We start from the raw sequence: 9425 nt of genomic DNA, 5'->3' as shown, positions 1-9425 counted from the left end.
TATAAATTTGTTAGTTTTTTTTCCCCGGGTATTTTAACTATGCTATTTTTCTATTAAATCATTAAACCACCCATAATTTGTTCCTTTTAAACAAAAATCGTTGGCTGATGCGGAATCAGATTTTGTGAGGGGCATTGGTAGAGGACACATATTTTGTTCCAAAACTCATTAGTCCAATTGATAATGAAAATGTTCGAGAATAATTGTGTTTTACTTGAAGTCATTTGAACACAATAGAAAACAAATGAGATTCATAGAGTTTTTCTTCATTCCTTCAATCAAAATCATTACAATACAAACACCATTGAAGGCATTTACAATAGAAAAGCCGATCAAAATCAACCAACAGTGTTTAAAAGGAATAAATTATGGACGGTTCAATGATTCAATAGAAAAATGACGTAGTTAAGATACCTGAGAGGAAAAATCAAACAAGTTTAGGAATCTATTTATGAGTTCGGCCAATATTTAAATTCCCGGAAACTAGAAAAAAATTAAGTTTTGGGGCCAAATTCTATCTTTAGGAATTTTTACAAATTTATATTTTATAAAATTATCTCATTATTTATTAATTTCAATTTGACAAGTTTGAGAAACACACCATAAAGAGACTCACTCAATTATGTAATTTACTTTTATTTATGATGTATTTGTTATTATTCGACTCTCAAGTATGTAATGGTATTGTTCTATAGAACTTGTTAAAATAAAAGTTTAAAATTGTTTATAAGCAGGTAAGAGCTTATAATATTTGAGTTTAATTTTTATGATGTAATATATGTTTATTATTAAATGATAATGCAAATTTATGAGTATTTTTTTTATAGTTTATATAGAACTTATTGATATAAGTTATATTTCTTTAAAAAATCAAATATTTTTTTTAAAGTATTATGGCCAAACACATGGTAAAACTTTATTCTAAGTAATTTTGTTTTTAGTTAGAAGTGTGGTAGCTGAAAATAATTCGCTGATGTACTCGATAAAAAAACGTTAATAAGAACTATTTTCTCTTAAATTGACTAAAATGTCCTTAAATCTGTTAACACAAAAATAAGCTATTGCATATTTTCAATTCTATAATTATGTCAAATCTTAATTAAATTGAATCTCAAATTCACACTAATCCATTGATTAGGATGTTGCAATGTTGCACTCAAAATCTTGATTTGGATTGCAACTATCTTTTCAAAAGCATTGAATTACCATTAAATTTGTTTTGACTAATTTTCTCTTTAATTAAATTGTTTATTTAATTTGGTTAAATTTACTCAATATTATCAATAGTTACACGCCAATTTTTTTTATTTTTTGTTAAAATTAAGCTATAATGTTGGTTTGTCAGTGATTTAGTAACAAATTCAAGCTAAAATTATAACAGCAAGCATATAGATAAGTAGAATTTTTAATCGAGGGCTATAACAAAGTAAAAAAGAAAATAATTTTTTTTTAATATTAAAAAACAAGAATATATATTATAATAAATAAGAAAGAAAGTCTTAAGTAAAATTTCCATGTTATTTCCTTTCACTTAATATAATTAACAAGATCACAAACAAAACATTATATTCTCTAATACCACACATTAATACGATACATGTAATATGTTTTATTACTAGCATCATATTGTTCCAAATAAAAACCATCTTCCCTCACCTCCCATTTACAATACTGTAGTATATTTAGATTTGGCCCATGATGGACACAATAAATTGGGTCATCATACACCGCAAAAGACCTGTCTTTCGAATCCCACCAAAAATGACAAAAGTATAAAATATCAGTAAAAGTTTTCTCGCAAAACGACCAATTAAAATCTTCATCGATGGGAAGAATTATGTTTCCAAGTTCTTGATCCTTCGACGCACAATGAACTTGTAATGGTGGACTATTAGGAGGAAGTTTGTTGATAACATGTACCTCATATTTTTTCGTAAAAAAACATTTTTTCGCTAATGAAAAGTTAAGCGGAGTAACCAATAACCACAAAAACAAGATGTTGACGAAGGAGAAAGCCATATGGGAGAAAAGATAATTATATTGAAAATGAAAGGGGAGAGGGGGATTATGGTGATTTATATAAGGAAAAAAAGCATAAGTGTGATTAATTTGATTTGATCCAACCATTTATATTTTCTTGAGGTTATTAGATCATTGCAAAATGTGAAGTTTGCAATGATATATTTATAACTAATTTTAGATTAATATTTAAAGTGTATTATGCCACAAAAAATGTGTATGATTATTATTTCAAGTTTACGTAAATTAATTTAAATTTAAGTGTATACTTATTCACATATAACTGAAGAACATATATGCTCGTTAAAGATTAAATGATATAATATATATATTTTATCTTATCAATGATACTAATAAATATAAAGAAGATGTTGATGTCCAAAAAATAATAAATAATTACGGAATTACTAGGTGAATACGGAATCATGAAATTTTATACGATAAAAATTATTCCCTTCATTTCAACAAGAATGATCTTCTTTCCTTTTTAGTCTGTTAAAAAAAATTAATTTTTTGTATAATATTTTAAAATTAACTTTCCATGTGGCATGTTTAAGACTACAAAATAAAAGAACAATTTTGTACATTTAACCCAACTTTAATTTAGGACCACAAAATATTAAAATCTTTTTTATACTCTTAAACTTCGTGTCAAGTTAAACTAGATCATTCTTTGTTAATCGAAGAAAAGTAATAAATAATTGAGTTGTCAACTCTTACAAAATCATGATTTGGGGTTGCAACTACTTGGTATCTTTTTCAAAAGCACTTAATTAGCATTGAATGTCTTTTGCCTTTCTTTTTTCTTTTTTCTCCATCTCTATTTATATTTTTGACTTATATGAAAGATTGTAAAATTTTGATAAAATATAGTTGTTTGAATGATAAATATTTTTTAGTTTTAATTTGAAGATTATAAATTTGAGTCACCAATTTAAAATGCCTCGTACATTATGGTAAATTATTGTGAGAAGATTGAAGAGAAAGTGTTTCAAGAGAGTAATTAGCAATTTGTGTTTAGTTAAATTATTTAAGAAGCAATTTTGTTTGTAGTTTTTAAGTTACTACAAATTTTACAATCTTTCATATAAGTCAAAAATATTCTATAACCGTTTTTAAGTTACTATTAATAAATCAATGTGGTAAAACTTAATTTTTCAAGAAAAGTAACTTTTGCTACCAACCAACTAAAAAAGAAACAATTTTTGACTTTTCACAAAATTAGCCAAAAATACTATTATTACCACTCCATGGATGAGTCTATTAAATTAGATTAATCGTTAAAACAAAATTAAAGAACTTAATGTTTACATTTCTAATCGATTAAACTTTTAGGCAAAACGATTTATCAAATTTAACATAATAATAATAATGTAGATTGAGATCTTCAATTCACGTCTTGTTTTAAGACAATTACTATCAAGTAACATTCAGTCGATGATTATATATATAACGTATCAAAGAGATGGAAAAATTTATCTGTCACTAAATAATATAAAATTATAAACAGAAAAGATAAATGAGATAGAAATTAACTAAAATTCATTAAACTTTATTTAAATAGTAACACAAATTAAAAAAAATTATATTCCCTACCATTGTTCTAACTTCTCCATATAATAAGTACTTGTACGAGCATTATATTGTTCCAAATAAAAACCATCTTCTCTCACTTCCCATTTACAATATTTTAGAACATTTGGATTTTTACCATTTTTGACACAATAAGTTGGATCATCAAACACATCAAAAGACTTATCTTTTGGACCCCACCAAAAGTGACAAAAATATAAAGTAGTATCGAGAAACGACTCGCAGAACGACCAATTTAAATCTCCATTTATAGGAAGAATTTGATCTCCAATTTCTGTATTTTTTGACGCACAATGAAGTCGTAATTTCGAGGAATTAGCAGGAAGTTTGTTGATAACATGTACCTCGTATTTTTGAGAAAAGACACATTTTTTTGCAAACGAAAGGTTAAGGGGAGCGATCAATAACACTAGCAAGAAAAAGACGTTGACGAATGAGAGAGTCATATTGAGGGAGAATATATGAGAATTTGAAAATGAAAAGAAAAGGGATAGACTTTGGGGTTTTATACAAAGAAAAAAAAATCTAAATTTAGTCAAATCAAAATAAAAAGCCAAGAAATATTGCAAACGTCGTATAATATTATCTATAAAATTGGATAATATATAAGTAAATATTATATTCAAATCATATATTACCTAAAATGGTATTATTATTTTTCAAGAGCTAAATATGCAAGTGATAAATCATTAAAAAAAAGGACATTTACGTTATAATTGTATAGTGTTTTTTCTTTTCTTAGTTTTTCTATTATAGGAATAATAATAAAATAAATAAAACTTTTGCTATCACTAAATGATTTATAGTGATCTTATTGATTTCATTTTCCAAATAAATAAATAAATCTTTTGCCATCACTAATTGATTTCTCTTGATCTTATTGATTTATTTTTTTATTATAATAAAATTGCCATCCTAATCATTTGAACTAAAGCAAAATCATTATAAACTTAAGTAGAATGATATAAAGAGAAAGTGACATATATATATATAAAAAAATTAATTTTTTATAAATTTCAAAGAATTTTGTAAATTCCTTCTTATATTTGCCGACGTTTCTCATTTTATAAAAAATTATGGGTCAAAGTGTGATTAATTATGACCAAATTTATCAAAGTTTTGTCTGATATAAGTTGTGTTACTTCTAACCCACAAGGTATAAATACAAAAATTAAAAAAAATTGTCATACATAAATTTAGAAAATTAAAATATTCGTACATAATTTTAAAAAATTTATCTTGTTCGACATAAGAAATTAATGTAACAATTTTACTTTAGAATAAATTAATCGGAAAAAAATTGAATTTAGCCCTTATTAACTACTTTACATATTTCATATATTTTATGATCCTATAATTATTAATTATCATAATACCATTTACCCCATATATTTCTCTTACCAAATATTTTAGACTTCTTAATTTTAAAATATATTTTCTTATTAATCACAGATTTTAAGAATCATAAATTATTATTTCTCTTAATTCCTTTTTACCATATATTTTTGTCTTGTCATTTATTTTAGAAATCCTTAATTTTTAAAAATATATTTTTCTTTGATATTATATATCAACACTCCTTAATTTTAAATATTATAAAGATAATTAAAAAAAAGGTGTTAATGATAGAAAATGTACTCATGGATGCTTTATTTCCTCTTTGTTTGGCTATAATTGTGAGGAAAAAAAAATTTAATCATTTTTAACCATTATTTCTCAACTAAAAGCTAGCATTAAAAATACAAAATAAATACGGAGAATCGGATTCGAGAATATTCAAATGAGATTTAATAATTTATCGATTTACGCTAAAAATATTAAGATGATTGAATGATAGTTCAAAGAGACAAGGAAGAGGAAGTTGCTTTGAAGAAAAAAAAAACTTTTACGATCATCATTTGTACAAAAGTATTTAGACTTATTAAAAATATTTTTTTAAGAAAAAATAAATACTCATAAAAGATTTAGATCTGAATTATTCTGATACAAATTCTCGTTAATTGCAAACAAATGAGGTCATAAAAATAAAAACACAAAAATAAATGAGAAAGAAAGCCAAACTAAAATTCAATCCAATTTATTATTTAAATAAGAATACAAATTATAAATATCATATTCCCTAAAGTGTCCAATCAAAAATGTGATCCATATAATATGTTCTACTAGTGCCATTATAATTTTCCAAATAAAAACCATCTGCCCTCACCTCCCATTTACAATAGTGTAAATAATTTATAAATTTTCCTCTTTTCACACAATAGACTGGATCATTATAAACAACAAAAGATCTATCATTTGAACCCCACCAAAAATGACAAAAGAATAATGTCCTATCCATAATGTACTCGCAAAAATCCCAATTAAAGTCTTCGTTTATAACAGGATAATGATATCCAAGATCATCATTCTTTGACGCACAATGAAGTTCTAATTGTGGAGTATTAGCAGGAAGATTGTTGATAATATGTACCTCGTACCTTGTTTGAATAACACATTTTCTTCTAGCTAGTGTAAGGTCTAGAGGAGTGATCAATAATAACAAGATGAAGTAAATGTTGATAAAGGAGAAAGCCATATTTGGGAGAAGCTAAGTATTAAAAATGAAAAGGAAGAGAGGGGTTCTTGATTTTATATATTAACAAAAAAAAAAAGGTAAGTTAGTCAACTTGACAAAATATTGATTTGGATTCTAAAAATTTTGTGTGTTTTTGACCGAATTTAAGGTTTTATATTATTTTTTATTTTTTAAATATTTTTTTATGTCTAAGTTAGATATTTTAATTTTGTCAAGTTTATTTTAAAACATCTAAAAATAATTTAAAAAATGTATATTTTATTTTAATTTTAGTTTGTTAATAAGCTAGTATTTTAATCATAATTTAGAGTAGCTATTCATTAATTCTTATTTTCTTATTAGCTAATATTTGTATTATATTTATTAAATATAATTTTTTATTTTTATTTATTTATTTACTTGAAAAAATAACTTACTACCACTCTCACCTCATTACTCACATTGCATATTACCTCAATTTCAAGGGGGAGGAGAGAGACGTGCGAGTAGAGAAAAATAAAGGAAAATTATTTTAACTCAGATAACACTTATTTTTGTTTTTATTTTTTATATAATTTTATGTCATGATTATGCAAGAATTAGTTTCAATATATTGTGATTGTTCATATTTTATAATATGTGTGTTGTCTTAATCTTTTAGGTGCTAATAAAAATAATATAAGATAATTTTTTAACCAATTTACTAACTACGGTATGTGTGTCTAAAATGAAATTATTATTATCACTATTATTTAAAACTACATGAGATTGATAAATTTTGATTAAACAATTGTAGTGCAGCATCACTTGATTCATGCTTAAAAATTGACAAACTAATATTTGTAGGAAAATTTAGATAGGTTAAAAATTGTTTCAATTAAAAATGTGAGTACAATATCTTCTTTGAAACACTTAAAAGAAATTCAAAGATGCGGTGACGCATCTTGATCAAATTATTTTGATAATTTATTTTTACGCTTCCCGAATAGATTCCTTTCTCTTCCCCGGACATGGAACAAAGAGAACCCTGGCTTCACTTGTCGTAGTAATTCAAACCAAGAGGTGTAAATCGAGAATATATGTAACACACTCGAGAGAATAAAGCAGTTATGCTTCGAAGCTATTAAATATCGAAATCAAGAATGTGGTTACACATCTAGGTTGAAACCAAATAAATATTCAACAAATAACAAATCATGAGCTATAAAAGATATCCGAAAAATGAATAAAAGTCAATAAAAACGATCGTGCTAGAATTACGGGATTCGAGAGATGCCTAATACCTTCTTCTTAGTCAACAAAATTCATTACTCGAATTTTTAGCTCGCACACCACATAAAGAATCATTTCCTTTTGATTAGGGATTAAACAAAAAGGTGACTTAGAACAACATAACTCAATTCCAAGTGAGTACTCTAAAAAAAATATATTGTCTAATTAATACCGTCACTTAAATTGGAAAAACCCTACTGCCATCGTGCAAAAAAGGAGGGTTGACAATTTGTACTATTATGTGGGGGTGAGGTGGGGGTATTTATTTTTTTTAAAAAAACTACTTAATTTACAAAAAAAAAATCTATCATATTTACTAATTCTCCCTACAGTTTAAAATAATTATAATTTATATCACTAATTAATAATTTCATACCAAATTCAAGTTAGACGGATACACCTAGTTATACATTTTTTTACTACCAGATACACTGAAATTGGGAGAGAGGCGAGCGAGAACAACAAAGAGGCATGTATACTGATGTCCAAAATTAATTATCAATTTAAATAATCAAGAAACAATTAGTCACCTTTTTTCAAATCTACCCTTAATGATAGTGTAGTTCAATTGAAAAGTTATGTAGACTTTTGATATTCTTGGTATAGTAGGGTTATATTAGTCAAATTACACCTTGTATTAATTTTTTCTTAAGAAGTGTGTATGACCTTAACATGACAAACAATTGTGAACAGAGGGATACATAAAAATAAGTAGGTTCATCTCTTATTATCAAAACTCCCTTCAATAAAAATAGTTTTTAGCGGCTATAAATATATACATTAATAAAAAGAGTTAAAATATTTATTAATATTAGTTAATTGTCATTGGATCTCGTTATATATTTTAGAGACACTTACAAAGGGAGTTAATTAACTCTAAAAACACATATTCAGCGATAATAAAGTTATTATCGTTATAATAAAATACCGCTCAAAATCAATTTTGGTATAGTGACACCATTAAGATTTAGAGATGAGCCAAAACACCATTTCCGAATTTCGACCTTGATTTGAAAATTAATTCGAGACTTGACTCGAGATCTAACTTTTGACTCCAATGTCCAATCCACTGCTCCCTAGCTACTTGTGATTAGAATTTGAAACCCAAGCTTGATTCGAGACTCAGCTCCCAACCTTGATTGGGGGCTTAAGATCCGACCCCAAACCCCAACTCGATGCCCTAACAAGAAGTCGACCGACAGGGATTCGACCCAAACGCAACCCTACTCAAGAGTTTTAACCTTTACTTCCAACCTAAGGCTCACTCTAGACCCGGATCCGACACCCGATCTTGAGATCGGTTATTAGGGCAGTGGCCTAGCTAGAGTCAACCTGGGGTGTCCAACTGAACACCCTGCGTCAAAAAAATTATGTTGTATATGTATGTCAAATTATTTCTGTAAAAGATATAAACTTAAAGTTCGACACTCTTGACAAAAGTTGTGCCTTTGGTGCAGTTGTAATAGATGTCCATTTAATGAATTTTCACAGCCACACCCCATTATTCTTGGACACCCTCAATAAAATTTCTGTCTCCGTCACTGTCCTAGGGTCATATTCGAATTGGGATCGGACCGGATTGAGTCCAGGATTGTGATAGGGGGCTTGGATTTAATGTCATAATACTTGCTCAGATTATAATCAAATTCTTTTGAGATAATATTTGTTTTTACTAATAAAATATTAAAAAATATTGGCTTAAACCACCAAAAGGTTTTCTCAAACTTAACATTCATTTGAACCTAATTCAACTAATGGTTGCACTTAAGGAGTGATAATTAACGTAAAAATGAATCAAATAAGCAAGGTAATAACTTAATTCATTCTTATTTTTTGACTTGTACAATTAGAACATCCACAATAAAATTCATAATATATTTTCACCATAATTCTAAAAAAAAAAATACATCATATATTCCTTTAAGACCACTCAGTATATCGATACATATCGATATTTCCATTATCATTATAATGTCCCAAATAAAAA

Source organism: Solanum pennellii, chromosome 9 (genome assembly GCF_001406875.1).
Source record: "Solanum pennellii chromosome 9, SPENNV200".
Taxonomy (NCBI): domain Eukaryota; kingdom Viridiplantae; phylum Streptophyta; class Magnoliopsida; order Solanales; family Solanaceae; genus Solanum; species Solanum pennellii.
This window is presented reverse-complemented; position numbering follows the sequence as displayed.